General features: G+C 39.9%; 1 pseudogene; it reads left to right on the forward strand.

Annotated features, from left to right (window-relative positions):
• The first annotated feature begins 1,198 nt into the window (after window positions 1–1,198).
• Window positions 1,199–2,841, forward strand: LOC6606615 (annotated as a pseudogene).
• The last annotated feature ends 12,987 nt before the right edge of the window (window positions 2,842–15,828 follow it).

The following is a 15,828-nucleotide window of genomic DNA, read 5'->3' on the forward strand; positions in this document are numbered from 1 at the left end:
TTTTTGAGTCCAGGACTAGGCGCCAAAGCGAAAGACCCACTTCTGGAACGGAAAACTCGGAGCAGTTGCTCAGCAATCTGCACTAAAAAAAATAGCAAGTGGCCTGTTAATATTAAATACAAATTTAATTTATAATAATCTGAGCCTTTGTACCATTTTTTTTTCGTTCAAAAATCCATAAATAGAATAGAGCTGGATTTGTATCTTGTATCTTAAAGCATCTGACCATAACATTTCTACTTTCAGTAGATATACCACTTTTTGGATCAAAAGCATACTTTCAAGTCCGCTGCTAAGTACATAATTAAGACAAACATGATACTTAATTGTCTCAGTGCACAAGGACTCCATCTCCGCAATGCACAGATAGAGATGGCAGCAAACAAAGATTTCACAGATTTTTGCACGCGATTTGTCAGCCCGACATTTACGGCGACATCACCCTGGGCGGGAATTGGATTTGAGGTGTTTTTATTCTCGCTTCTTATTGCTTTATTTTTCGGATGCCGCAGTCCAAGTTGATTTAGTAAGTCACGTGGCCGCGTAACTGTAAATTGCCCCATCCGGGGTTTTCAGTTTAGGTGTGGGTTCCGTTTCCCCAAGTCGTGCGCCACAAAGTGTCATCGTGGTTATGCTTGGCTCACATTTTCCCTCGCTTTTCCTTTGCCAACCAGATGGTTTTCCACCGATTTTCGCCGAAGAAACACACTCGTTTGACCGCAGGCTCTGCCAAAACACGTACAAGAGGCGCAGACTGGAAATTTGGGCTGGAAAAAATTAAAGTTACACAAAGAAACTAAATTTTTGTTTCTTATGGTATGATTCATATTGCAAATATAAATATTTTGCTTATGCAATTGTTCTCAAGCCTTGCAAGTATAAACTCTTACATAAAATTGAAACCTATTATTAGAAAAAAAATTATTATTAGAAAAATTGCAATCGTTTGCTTACCTGTTATCACCCAAAAAATATCAAGCCCGCATAGATATGGATTCACGTATGTGTTTGTTGGCCAAAAATAATGCTTACAAAGATAAGACACAATCGGTAAACTGAAAAGTTTTAGAAAATTGTTAAAATATGTCCACAAACACTGCTTATCGGTCACAACAGCGAGTCGGCGTCCAAGTGCATTTATATATAAAAACCCGGCTTGATAGTAAAAGTACAAGTCTACTGTTAGCCATCCAGCGAAATGGTTCTCCAGGCGGAAAAAATTCTGCTGCTAGCGATAGCTATTGGCGCCTTTATGGGCAGCTCCCAGGGAGCTAATATTCTGGGCCTCTTCACGAGCATTAGTCCCTAGCACTTGATCATCCAAATGTCCGCGGTCAAAGTCCTGGCCGAGAATGGGCACAATGTGACGGTGGTCAGCGTGCTGAAGCCAGTGGTTAACCATAAAAACATAACCGTTATCCAAGTGCCGCTTAGTAGGAAAGAAGCCCAGCTAAGGAGCGATAAGATTGGAGTGATGTCCAAGAACGACAATAGCAACATGGCTTTATCCCTGCTCCGGATGTCACAAATGGACTTCGTGATCAGAAAGAATGCCGAGACCCTGATGAACGATCGAGTGAGGGACCTGTACCTAAACCGTGGAAACAAGTTCGACCTGGTTATCTCTGGATACTTTATAAACAATTTCCAGCTCGGATTCGCAAGAAAGTGAACGCACCCGTCATCGTATTGACATCGTATTGGTAATCCTCTGGAGGTTTCCTATGCCGGAATCACTAATCCATCGGAGGGCAGTAATGCCGTAACCTTTCAACTGCGTTTAGCCAACTATATGCAAAGCGTCGTTTTCAGTGTGGTTTCTCATCTTGCCGAGAGGCGCAATCGAAATTGGTACAAGTAAGTAGAAGGCTGTCCCAAATACGAGCACTTTGTTAATATATTCCTATCCAGGGAAGTTTATGGCAACGATCCCAACATGCCTGAGTACTCGGAAATGATCAAAAACACCTCGTTGGTTTTCTTCATTTCGCACGCGGCCAGTGAAGGACCCATTAGACCTAATGTCCCTTCTGCCATAGAAATCGGTGGTATTCAGATTAAGGACAAGCCGGATCCCTTACCCCAAAACATTTCGAAGTTTCTGGGCAATGCTACAAATGGAGCTATTCTCCTCTCCCTGGGTTCTAATGTCCAGGGAAAGTTGGGTTCCCGGAAACAGTTGTCAAGATGTTCAACGTCCTTTCAAAACTGAAAGAAAGGGTGATTTGGAAGTGGGAGGACCAGGAAAATACGCCAGGGAAATCAGCTAATATTCTCTACTCGAAGTGGCTTCCGCAGGACGATATCCTGGCCCACCCAAACATCAAGCTATTCATCAACCACGCCGGAAAAGGTGGCATTACTGAGTCCCAGTACCATGGAAAGCCCATGCTCTCGCTGCCAGTCTTTGGTGACCAGCCACGCAACGCAAACGCCATGGTCAAAAGCGTTTTTAGTTTTAGCGTATAAAGTTTTGGCCTCACCCAGAGCCTGCTCACTTTGAAGGAGCAGCCGTTTCAAGAGGCCATCCTGGAGATCTTGTCTAATCCGCAGTATGCTCAAAGGGTTAAGTCCTTTTCAACTCTCTACCGCGATCGCCCGATGACCGCTAGGCAATCATTCCTCTACTGGACTGAGTACGTCATCCGGCACCATGGAGCTGCCCATCTTCAGAGTCCTGTGCTGCACATGAACTTTATTGCCGCCAATAATATCGATATTTATTTCCTGATATTTGTCATACTAATTTGTGTTATGGTACTTATTAAGTTTCTGGTGAAGTTTATTTATAGAAGGTTCATGTGGTTCTTGTGGCCCTTCTCCGCCAGGACATATGTATGATTAATATTTTCTGTTTTCCATCCATGCGATTAATGCTTTTTAAAGTAAACTTTTGTTTTAAACGTTTAATTCTTAACGATATTCAATTCAACCATAACATATAATAAGAATTATGTACTCACCCCGAGATATATGAGCTTTAAGCAAGTAACTTTAAGGCACATGCTGTAGCTGAAGTTGGGTATTTAGAAGCCCTTCATGGCTGAGCTCAGCACTAGATGCACTTTGCAATTTGGGCAAAGAAAATGTTTTAAATTAAATGAAAACACGTAAACGGCTCCGCTATCCGCCGGAATCTCGGGGTGGCTCCAATGTAGTTTCAGGCAAATGAAACGAAAGCAAAAACAACCGCATAAGAGTCGCTTCTCAGGTGGTAACATGTAGGATTGTTTTTCTTCCACTTCCCTTGAAATTCCTTGATTAATTTCTTCCCTCCGAAAACTGGCTTATCTCCCCTCCAGTTTCCCAATTTAAAATGGGATTTTAATTTAAGTTCAACATGCGTTTCGCCATTTGAATTTGCGTTAGCTCGATGTGTGTTTTTATTTAACCAGTTTACAATTGGCCCGATCATGGACATCCGTCTCTCCAACCAATTCGGCTAATGGCCAGTGACACTGATTTAAATTAAATATTTGTACAAACCGGCCGTGTCACTCTGTCAGCACGGATTCAAATAAATATAAACGGGGTTTCACATTGTAGCGGCTATCAATTTCCCAATTTTGTTGACTTTTTAGGTTTTCACTTTAAATTAAGCGTTCTAGCTATATTTCGAGTTCCTCGACTATCAAATATCCCACTGGAGATAATATATAATATATATTATAGTATCAGAAACGCTTTGTCTTGCTTTTAACGCATCAACAATTAATTGTTATATTAATTAACTAATTTAAAGAAGATTTCATAGCAACCGATTAGACTAAGATTGGTATTAATGGAATACTCTACATAAACTAATCATCAAATCATATAAATACAAATACAAATTTGATTTTATTGTAGGACAATGTAAACAAACATATTAAAAGATGTCCAATCTCGGTCTCTCAGTCAATGTGCAAAATAAGTCAAGTTGGAAGTCCTTTTTGGAAAGGATTTGCTAGTGGATGCATTGATTTTACATTTTGTAAACGGGCTGTCAGTCAAAGCTTTGCGAAGTCATGATTCCTGGCTGATGACAGGGCCCAAAACCTGACATGCGTTCAGCGTGATGATGGCAATTTAAGCTTGCAGGGAATCCCTATATCAGGACTCTTTGGTTTAGAATTCCTATTTTCGGATTCAAACACCAATAAAAAAAAAATCCATTGAACACATAATTATTAAAATTTAGATTACTTGATACCCCCTCTAAATACAAAATGATTCGATTCTTGTTATAATATTTTCAATATTATGATCAAAATACCGATTATTTTTTCTAAAAAAATCCGAGAAACTATTTTTGCAAAAAAATTCCTAATTACCAATTCTAACCATCCGTATCACTTTTTGGCGGACTTTGTAAAAATAATTTTTGCCTAAATTGTTGCGTTTTTTGTAAGGGGTAACATCATCAAAATTTGCAAAAAATTGGAAAAATTTAGAATTCCTAAAATTAAATGCAAATCGATTGGGATTCAAAAAACAAACTCAACAAGGTATGACACTCCATATTTGGGCCAGTATTTTCCATGTTTTAATCACAATATCGATTTTTTTGGTCACATAATATAACTTGTTTTTTACTCATAATTACTCATAATTCTATACCTATTCCTTTTTGAGGGACTTTGTAAAATCGTCGAAGGTGTGCGATTTGACAGATCTGCAGTCCCACTCCCGTTGTGATTTCTGTGAAAGAATGGCCAAAGGCAGTTGTCGTCTTGTCCAACGATTTTTGACTGCTAGCATTTGGGGGAAACTGGAGTGAAGCGTGTGGATAAACTGGATTTGGGTGGGTGTGTATTTGGCAGGCTGTGTATCGCACATATCCGCCGTATCATTGCCAAATTGCATTGACATATTGTTACTATCGGCCATGCCAAGTGTTCTTCAGTCCCTGCGACTGTCAAAATGTCGCGTCACGATTCCCGATCCTGCTGGAGGCAATCGAAATTGCCAATCCATATGCCACATCCCCCCTTGCCGTGCTGCTGCCAGGATATGTCGCCCATAAAGCCTTTGGCTTTACGCTGGGCATTAAGTGGACTTATAATTAAACAATTTGCTCATTTAATCGCGTCCGTTTATCGTCCACTGAACGAGCATGAAAACGAATTTCCCTTCGCTGCAGGACATTTGTGTGGATGTCGAGTGTCGTGTGTTATGTGCCTGTTTGTTGCAGTTAATGCTGTTGTCATTCCTGATTCGCATTCGCCACTAGCCGGAAGATAAGGCGACTGGAAATAATTGGGAGCGGTTTTTAACAAAATATCATCATTAAATATTACATTGATATATGCTAGCTAACGACTAGCATAAATAGTCAGCCGAAATTGATGGCCACATTCAACAACACATTTCCTCTAAGTATTCCCAATCAAATTGAGTGGAAAGCGAACCGTATGCTGTTAATTCAGTGGAGCCACCATCACCTAACCCAAATTCGAAACAACAACACACCAATTAACTTCCGCAAAAGAAGCGAGAGTAGACAGGATGAGAACTTTAGAGATGTCAAATAGGATGTGCGACCTTCGAGCACGGGTAATATCCCACATGGGTACCATTTAAGCAATCTGTCATATGCCCGCCAAGATGCTTAACTTTTCCCCCACCGCGATTTGCCGCTTTTACTGCTTTCCTTTACTTTTTTTTATGACAGGACACGACAAGCGAGCGACAATAACAACGATAACAAGAACAGGAAAAATAAATGGGCAACCGAAGAGGCGTGCGAAAATGTTGGAAAACCTTATATCATACACTGGGCGAAATTGATTAGAAAATTCAAAACGTAGCTTTCTAATATAAGAATTAATATAAAACAATAAATTAAAATATATATTTATTTGGCTAACTCTATCGATATTGGGCATCCATAATGTTTTTTTAGGTAATACCAATGTTTTAAAATATTTAAAATATTATTTCGAGTGCCTAAAAGGCCTATGGAAAAGTGGATGAGTCGTAGCCGTGTAGTTATAAAAATTGTTATCTTAAAGCTTCTGTCAGTTCGCTGGCATTCCCCTCCAGGTTCTCCGGCTGTCTGCTGATGAAAACGAATTTGACAATACGAATGAGTTTCTTATAACAACAGCCGGAAAAGGAAAGGAAACGGAAAAGCGAGTAGAGGGGCGGATACAAAATGAAGCGGCAGCAAAAAGTGCGAACGTGCCGCCAAAAAAAGAAAAGAAGAAATTGGTGGGGTGGTGTTCAAGTAAACTGAAGAATCGAAATGGAAACTTTTGGCTCTTGGCTCAGATTGAGCTCTTTTGGTTTGTCCAAGACTCTAGGATAGTAAATCTCGAGAAAAAAATGACAGCACACGGAATGCCTTTTTGTCTGTGTTTTATCTTTTCCCAGGATTTAGCTAGAGTTTAATAAATCAAAATGGCGAAACTTTTGGTTTTGCTTGCCGTATGTTTTAAACCTTGTTAAAAAAGATAGATTAAGAGAACAAAGTACTCCTAAAGTACAATTGAATTTTATTAGCAAACTTATTAATAATATAATTAATTAATTATTAATATAAAATTATAACAATATTTTAAAGATATCATTATTATTAAGACAAATTCAATGAATTATAAAAAAATACAACGCAAAATGTTTAAGCTATAAACACACTTTTTAAGCATAGAGTAAAAAATATCTTTTTAATTTAACTTATATGACAAAAAAGGGAAGATCGAAAGTTGGCAGCATTGCAGCAATTTTGTTTATGACAGTTATTACACACGTTGATTGCCTCTTCCCGGATAAAGAAAAACCAGCAGCCAAAATCGTTTCCACATTCTTCGCATATCCCGCAAATGAAAATATATTGCTAAGACATTTTTGAGCTCTCTTGGCGGTCTTTCAAACTTTAACCACTTTCTATAGAAGTCCTATGATTTGATTGTTTTCGTTTCAGAGGATGAAACAAAAATTATAAAAATGTTCTGGATTTACAGTCACAATCGAAATATAACAAAAATCGAAATAGTGGGTTTTTATGCTAAGCAATGAAATTTTTAAATCTAGCTATTTAAATAAAATGTTTCTTGTTGATTAAAAACAGTAGTCTGTGATTTCAACTGAATGTTATATGAATGCCCTCTAAATCAAATCATTAAAATCCTCGGCGGAATTCTTGATTGCCAATTTCTCTGTTACATAGTCTTATGAATTGCCTTAATCAACAGCAATCAAATTTCAATATGCTCCCTATAATTAAATCAGTGGGCACAAATATCGAATGAATCGTAATTTAAAGTACATGATCCTGTCAAAGGAATTAATTTTCCTACACAGCCATTGGCTTAAAAGGCTCGAAACTTTAGTTTTACAATATTATTAGTGCATATAAGCGAAAAATAGATATTCCCTATCTAAATCGAAGGTATATCTAATAGTATTAGGAATTCCATCTTTGCAACAATACAGTAATCTTCGGATTATTATTTTCGACTACCCGACACTTTGTTTGGTTAGCCAGTCGAGATTGATTTTGTGGCGGATCCTCTTTCTTGTGTGAGCCCAAAATAGCATCACGTTTTAAATTGCTGCTTATCAAAACATGTCCCGAACTGTAATCTGTTTTAGCACTCGCTCGCCCGCCCAACTGCCACCCACAATGGCCACCCACCTGTCCACCCCACCCACCACCTGGCTAAGAATTTTTCCGGAGGAGGCCACGACCAAGATCAGGCAACGAGAACGAAAAGCGGTAACCTCGAGTGAGCAGCGGCGACGAAGCGTAAAATGAGTGAAAGCAGGTTGGAGGTAAAAACGCAACCGGCAACGCAAACTGACACATCAATTATATATATGTAGGATATACGAAGGATATGCACTGGGAAAAAATATTTAAAAATCATAGAAAAACATTTTTCAAAAAGATTGTATTCATTGTTTTGCCTAACCATCTTTGGAAATTTAACAATATTTAAAGCCTCATTTTTCTTTGCCTGACTATTTGTCCAGTGTATTTTCCAGTGTACTTTAAAAAATACGAGGGCATATGTAAATTGAAACGAAAGGACCGCCCTCCGAATGAGTCCGACCCTAAGATGGATTTGGATTTGGGATGCAAGGCGAAGATGGAGACGGAAACGGAGACGACGGGCTCTCTTATCAGTGGTGGGCATAAAAAATGTACATTAGCACGAATGACTAAGCGGCATGGAGGAGCAGTCAAGGATCCATATCCAGGCAGTGCTCAGCGTGCAGACACACCCATATAAATCGGAAAACACCCGGAATGCCAGTGAGCGCAGGCAATCTCTGCTCATTCGCATCCAAAGCAATCTGTCATCCGTGCCCGTAACGTTGGCGGTTCCATAAATTCGTGACACTTTTTTACCGAATTTATTACTCAAAATAAATCGCGAGCTGTCTGGCGGTACACATACTGATATGCTCATTTGGTATTCATTAGAGCCAAGCGCGGCGTTACCTTTTGGCCAAGTTAATTAATTGAGCGCAACGATTGGCTGGCTTGCCGGTGTCATTGCAAAACGAGTGCTCCCGTGCTCTGAGCTCCAAATGAATTGGTTTTCCTTCCTCTTTGCCACCCACATCCTGTTTCCTTTTGCTTTGGCTCCCCTGCTTTTCCTTTTTCAACTCGGGGTGGTGTTGATTTTTGAAATTGTTTGGCATTTGAGTGGCAAAGTGCTCCCGATTGGCAATGCCTGCCAATTCCCCGCCAAGGCATCCCAATGGGGCAGGCAAATGGCTGAAAGAGCACAGGTCAAGGGGCAAAGAAGCCACAACCGATGGAACGATTCACAGACAAAACATCCGGAATCATTTGAAAACTAGGTGATGGCCGGAAATGTGCACTGCACTACAAAACAAAACTTTGGTCGATTGTTCCGCAGGATTGGCATCTCACCGGCACTTTTGTACTTTGTGGAACATGCAATTGTAATAGTAATTAAATCTGTTAGTCCAATAGAAATAAATAGAATATGTAATAGGAAATAAATCCGACACTTGCAGCAATTGCTCCAAAATAAAGGAGACAGTCGGCCAAATCCAATTTATGCTTCCCAAAACACTGACAATCCCAAGCTCCGATTTTCCCTTTTCCGGAAATGCTTTCGGCTTCTGCCATTCCCTCCTCATGCACATTACGTATACGCAGCGTGGCCGGACGAGTCATAAGTTAGGTCATCATTATGGATAAACGCAATGTATGTGGGTTTTATGTACTTAACACTTCAGCTCAGCGCCCTCCGATGCGATGACACTGAGTCCAGGCGTTTTAGGCGGAGTAAGGGGGTGGCAGGGGCGCTGGGAAATGGGGGCGGGGTCAGGAAAGGCGACATCACATCAACGTCGAGGTCGAGCAGATGAGCAATTTATCTCGCAGCTGTTTACTGTTTCACCCCAATACGCTTGGCTAAAGCCACTTATGCCCATGCCAACAAATGCGGGTGTATATGTGATTTATGTGTGTGTGCTGTAAATACATAAACACATAAAAACCTTAAATAAAATACGAGAATAAAGGCTGATTCCAGCGACCGGACTGCTAAATGCCCTAACAATTATTCTATGTAGAAATTGTTTGTTTCTTTGACTTTAGTGCATGTGAAACATTTTATTCAATTACTTCATATTTTTATATTGCAATAAGATTAAAAATTGTATTCCTCTTTTCAAACTAACACTTTAACGCTAGATATACCAATTTTTTATTGAGTACTTATAAAGGCATAGATAATGAAAAAGTAAAATAGATTAATTATTTACTTACATAATATATATAATATATTTACAACATTTAATGGGTCTATATATTAACATAAATTCCCTTTTCGCAGTGCGTTAAAAGCGGTAGAAAAACTGTAGAAGGACTCGGGCGACGGAGTGTCCTTGCGGCTAACACACGTATTAAATGAGCAAAATGTGCGGGAGGGGGAGGGGGTCGTTGTTTCTGGAGGGCGTCTTTTCCAGTGAAAGTGAAATTAAAAACTAAGTCCTCTTCTGGAAAAAAAGGAGGCGTGGCCGTCAATTGACAGCGGCAGCGTGGATTCCATACCGCCCACCCATCCTAAACTGTTTGCATTTCATTTGCAAAGAAAAAAGCATTAAAAGGCAAAAGCGAGGGCAGATTGTATTATTCATGAATTATATGTCATGCTTATTACACAATTAATTACACAATTAAGTAGATGAATAAAATATATTTGGTATATGCTTATGTCAGTAGGAACATATATTTATGAAAACTTGCATGATTTGGGCAAACTTTTAAATAATAATTGATAATTTTTAATGATTAATTACTTTATTCATTTAAGTAATCCTTTGACCCTCGGACTGCCAGTTTTTGCAGTCACTGCTCGTGTCCTTCGCAAACACATGGCTTTGGCGTGTGGTGTGGGTGCTGTCTTAGGCATGCTGCATGCAACAACCTCTGGACAACCCCCTGCAACGCCCCTTCCCGCTCCCCTCACCCAACGACCCTCCCTCTGTGGGGCCAACAGGCTTCTTTATGCGAATCGCACGCTCGTTGACGTCTGTGTGTTTGTTTGTTTGTTTGCTTGGCTGTTTGTCTGTTGCCTGTTTTTAGCCATTGCTTTTATAAGCGCAAAGTGCTCTTCATTATGCGCATCAAGTGAAAGGATAAGTGCAGCGCACACACACGTTGCCATATAAATATTTATACATATGTGCAAGATTCTTTTTATGAGCCTGAATTGCGAGGAAAAATCCATTGAAAAATTATCCCAAAAACCGGCAAAACGAACATTTAATCGGCTATGTGCCGAAAGCGGGGAGGAGTGGGGGGTTTGATAGCTTAAGCAAACAATTGCGATCAAAATATGAAATGTTGGATTTTAATTTGCGAGAAACTGACACGAAAGCCTTTGGGGCTAAATCACCTTGCTAATGGTTTAAGTTTGGCAACTGCACTTGCATTTCAAGTTGTTCTCGCATTTAATTGAATTTGGCTGCCGAAATAGCATGTTTTTGCTCAAGTTAATTAAAATACTAAACTCATTAACCCATAAAGTTATATCTTTAGTTATAATTTAAGGAAATACCATATTCCTGCAGGCCTTACTTACTCCGTTTGATGGATTTGGTAACCATACCTTCATATTTCGCTTTCCGTCTCCCCTTCCCACGCACACAATTTGAGATGCGACGACGGCCAACACCTTAATTAAGCCAAATTGCACTAACAAATCCATAAATAATGAGACGCACACACGCACACACACACCTGAGAGGATGAAGGCCGCGGCGCAGTCTTCAATTACGATTAGTTTGCCGCGGGTTGGGGGAGGGGGCAAGTGGTGAGGGGGGCAAATTGCACAGGAGGAGCATAATTGAATCGCAGGACATTCGCAGCGCACTGAGCTCAGCCTTGACTGAGTTATGGCCCCATTCGATTAGAGGGCCGAGAACGTTTAATTGAAATTCAAGATACGGCCTGCACCGCAGACAATGCAAAATGACTGCACTGAGAGAAAAGCAGTAATATGCTTACAAAATATTCTTAAACAAAACCGAATCACTAATTAACATGATAATGATTAAGATGAAAAATCAACTTATAATGGGACTCAATAATTTTATCATTTAACTACAAATTTTTTCGCAGTGCTGTAAATTTAATTTTTATAGCCTCCGTGTGTTTGTGCGCTGGTGGGCGTGTCAATAATCCGACTTAGGATCGCCGCCCATGCCGAAGACCCGATTACCACACATCGATGTTGTAGCCGCATAAAATGGGCCAACAAAAGGGACAAGCGCTGTGAACTGGGGTTTTGGGGAAGTGGGGAGTGCGGAGTGGGAAGTGGAGATGGAGGAGTGGGGCACTGTGGTCTGAGTAGCAAGGACCCAGTCAAGTGACAGGCTTGCAAGAGTCGTTGGGTCGTGGCAAATCGATTGCTCGATTGCTCCGTCAGGGTCAACTGGCAGGCCTGACAGCGCTTAGCTTATGGCCCCCAAATCGGCCACCGGCATTCCGGCTCCTTCGGCTTTTCCACGGCTTTAAATTATGTTCGACATGGCAGTGGGCCTAAAAAGGGGAATTGGCAAAACAAAAAATAAGACGGGGAGAGAGATTTGAATTTTGCACACAATTTTCTCAGCTGACAAAGTCGTTTTCGTTGTCGTTTTTGGGGTTAACAAAGTCTTTTGCCAGCTTTTTTGGCACACTTTTGCCCGGTTGCCATTGACAGGCAGACAAAAGGCCTTTGACACCTTTTTGTACGTACTCAAACGAACGACTCTGTTTTTCCATGCCAATGGGAGTGGCAAATTATAATGCAAATGTCTCTCTATTTTAAGAAATGCCTCAATCGAATAAAAAACACCGTTTTAAAATCGTAGAAGGAAGGATTTGTTAGCAGCTCTTCGATTCTCGAAATAGCTTTAAATTATCGCACACAAAAACATTTGTTGAAATTGCCGACCTAAATAGTTCTATGTAGTAGTATTTAATTTCAATAATATTCATAAATTTATATAAATTATATTTTTATTGAAACAAATTGTCTGTAAATTGATGTTAGTTGGTTTGTTTAAAATGTGCAATTTAATGAGAAAGCAATTCACCTTTGAATATTATTGTGTTGTGGCAAAGGACCAATTAAATGCTAGCATTTCGCCGCTCAATTTATGCGCATAAATATTATTTTTTATGTTTTCGTTCCGCCAAAACATGTGTACCTACGATGGGCGGAGACTACGCGATGCAAGCCCAAAATGCGAATATGTAAATGTAACTCGTCTAAAAGAAAACAATCATTTCGCCATAATAAGCACTAAATATGCAGGACACACCCAAGCGCAGAAATTCGCTTTACCTGGGCAAAATCGTTCGCCGCAACTCGTGTATTGATAAATATTAGTTAAAATATGAATAAATTTATGTACGTATGTATGTGTGTGAGAGAGTGTGCCACGGTGAACGTTTGGTAAACATAACGAGCTGAGTAAATTGATTGCATGACGCAATGAAGCGCGTCCTGTAAAACCACTTAAAACATGCCTCAGTACATGCCATAAACCCAAAGGCGGAAGAATCTCTCGCGAAGGATGTGGGCGCACACACATCCCCTGGCCAACGCAGGCTCCACCCCTTATTCGATGCCAAAGGAGCCGCAACCCGCCAACCAAGCCAGCACCCAAATACACATGCAAAACCGGCAAACATTTAACCAGGGGCTATGGAATTCGATAAATATCGACAAAGTTTGGCGCTTATTGGCGCTCGGCAGCCTCGAGGACAAGGACTCGAGTCTTCCAGACGGCAACACGGCGGGAGTTTATTAGCAACAGGATGTGGGTACTCACTGGATGCTGAATGATACCGCTGCACAGTGGGGCAAATCGCAAGAAAAGTAACTGCAAAACAAAACACTATCTAAAAACTAATAAATTATAATCATATTTTTATTTTATATCTTTGCTTTTGTATTTCGGGTTTCCTTGGACTTGTGCCCACTGTACTTTCGACCGTTTAAATGGCGCTAGCTGGATAGAAAAGGCGCAACTTTCGCATAAATATGCATTCAGAGCACCACATTCTTCTCTTCTCATCTGCAACCCACTTATTCCAGCTCCAGGACTCTGCCGAGTTCAATTACTCGCGTTTTCCACCTCCCTGAAATGTCGTGGCTCCAGGGGATTATCGCTTATATTTTCAGTGAAGTGTGTGCGAAAGTTGGGCTCGGCTTTGCTGGGTGCACTGTGAAAAAAACTCTATATGCAATTAAAATACATACATAACATCAAGTAAAAACCATATAGATAAATTCAATTAAAATGCAGTTCGAGCGATTATAAATGATTATTATATTTAAATGAATAAAAACAAATAGTTTCACTTTAGTTTTTCTCAGTGTCTTAATTCGGTTCTCATTCCCATCGAATACGACTATATGGCGGGATATTGTTTCGCGATTTTGGGGCGTGCCAATGGGCGGGGGCGTGCCTAGAGAGCGGCGCGATTTTGAGGTGGAAGCTCTTGACTTTTATGACGTAAAGTGAAAGGCGAGTTGTCGTCGCGACGTTCGTTGATTTGAAAATGTCATAGGCTGTAAGTACGCACACACACACAATCAAATGTATCTACTAGATACTATCTACAAACACATATTTGCATGTGCGGATTTGCTGGAGGGTGCCCGTATAAGTAGACTTATAAGTTATGCGAAAAATGTTCATATTTTCAAAGAGCATAAATACAGTAATATATCTTTTCATATGTATGTAAATTGAAAAAAAAATTTGCACACTGGTATTTTGTTTATGTAATGGGAAATAAACGAAATGAGAGGCAGCCCCGCATTACATTAATAATTTCCCCAAAAAAAGGAAGCAATTTGCATTTCTTTTCTGATCCGCCAAATTGTTGCCATCAATTCAATGAGCTTTCAATGTGGATTTAAATGGATGTAAAGGAAATCCACACGCAAGTAGGAGAGTGTTTCTTTTTCTGTGGATACCAGTTTTATAGGAAATGCTAAATCGGTTTATGTTTTTTATTAATATGCTGCTTAAATACGCTAAAGAACATAATTATCCGATGTAGAAAAACGTTGAAAAGCCACTCGAAACGGAGGCTTAAAAACAATTTAAAGAAATTAATATATAAGCTAAGTAATAAAGAACAAACCATAACAATCGTTAATGAAAATGTTCGAATCAAAAAACTAAGTGAATTGTTACAAAAGCGATAACAACTTTAAATATTATTAAAAATGTACTCAAATGCAATTGAATTAAAAGCTATATTTGATATCATCCGAATAATTCTTTAATGTATGCAAAGTTAAACTCTTTTTAAGGGAGTTACAACCTTTTTTTAGCAATTTTCCCGCTGAAGGTCAATATTCTATTTTTTTAGCAGGAATTTCCATCAGAGATTTTCAACTTTCCATTGTTTCGCCGCTGCTATGTATGAATTTTTTCTTTGGCATTGTCAGAGGAGAGGCGTGACATTAGCAGCTGTCGACATCGCGGGGCTTCGTTTTCGGGCGACAGTGCAACATGAGATCCAACGCAGCCCCCTCCGCTTACTTTCACCCCGAACTTTCACCCAGCGTTCGGCAATCTCCCGCTGATGGATCGCATGCAACTGCCATTGTTTTTGGCTCTTTCATCGCGGAACTGATTTCCTTTTTCGCCCATTTTTTTTTTGTCGTTGCTTGTGACAACAATTTGTTTTAAAGCAGTCGCGGCAGTCGCCGTAAACTTTTTAATTAATATAAAATATGAAACGTGGCCCAAAATCATAAACCCACTGGGAACTCACACATAGGGCACATGGGCCTAACTGGGAGAAAGAGAAATGAGGCAGAGTTTGTTAAAAGTTTTAATTAAATTGATTGTCACTTCTTTGTCTCCATTTTTCCATAATTTTCGTTATTGCAAAAGCACTCCGAAAAACGTCGCGATTGGAAGTTAATTGCAATATTCGAACAGTTTTAAAGGATTGAAAGTTATGAGGAAAGTTAGTAGAGGCACACAAATAAACAAAATCTGACATGAAACAGAAAACTTGGCTCGAGAAATTTTAAATTAATTATAAGCATATACCAGAGATGAATTAATAATTATAATAATGCAACATTTATAACTAAAAATTTAAAAAATTTAACTTATTGACTTGCAATTAAGGCGACAGAATCCCACTAGTCAAGTGGCCGAAAGGACATGCCTGCCATCAAGGACACCGACGGCGCTGACATTCCGGCCATCCGTCGAGAAGCCAACTCCTGTCGCCCGCATGCGTGCTCCCAAGTGGGCGTGGCCAGCCAGCCTTGCGCCAACTGTCGTCCCGTTTAATGTAGTTGTAAATGCATAATGAGCCGCTCAGAGTCCCTTACC

Source organism: Drosophila sechellia, chromosome 3R (assembly GCF_004382195.2).
Source record: "Drosophila sechellia strain sech25 chromosome 3R, ASM438219v1, whole genome shotgun sequence".
Taxonomy (NCBI): domain Eukaryota; kingdom Metazoa; phylum Arthropoda; class Insecta; order Diptera; family Drosophilidae; genus Drosophila; species Drosophila sechellia.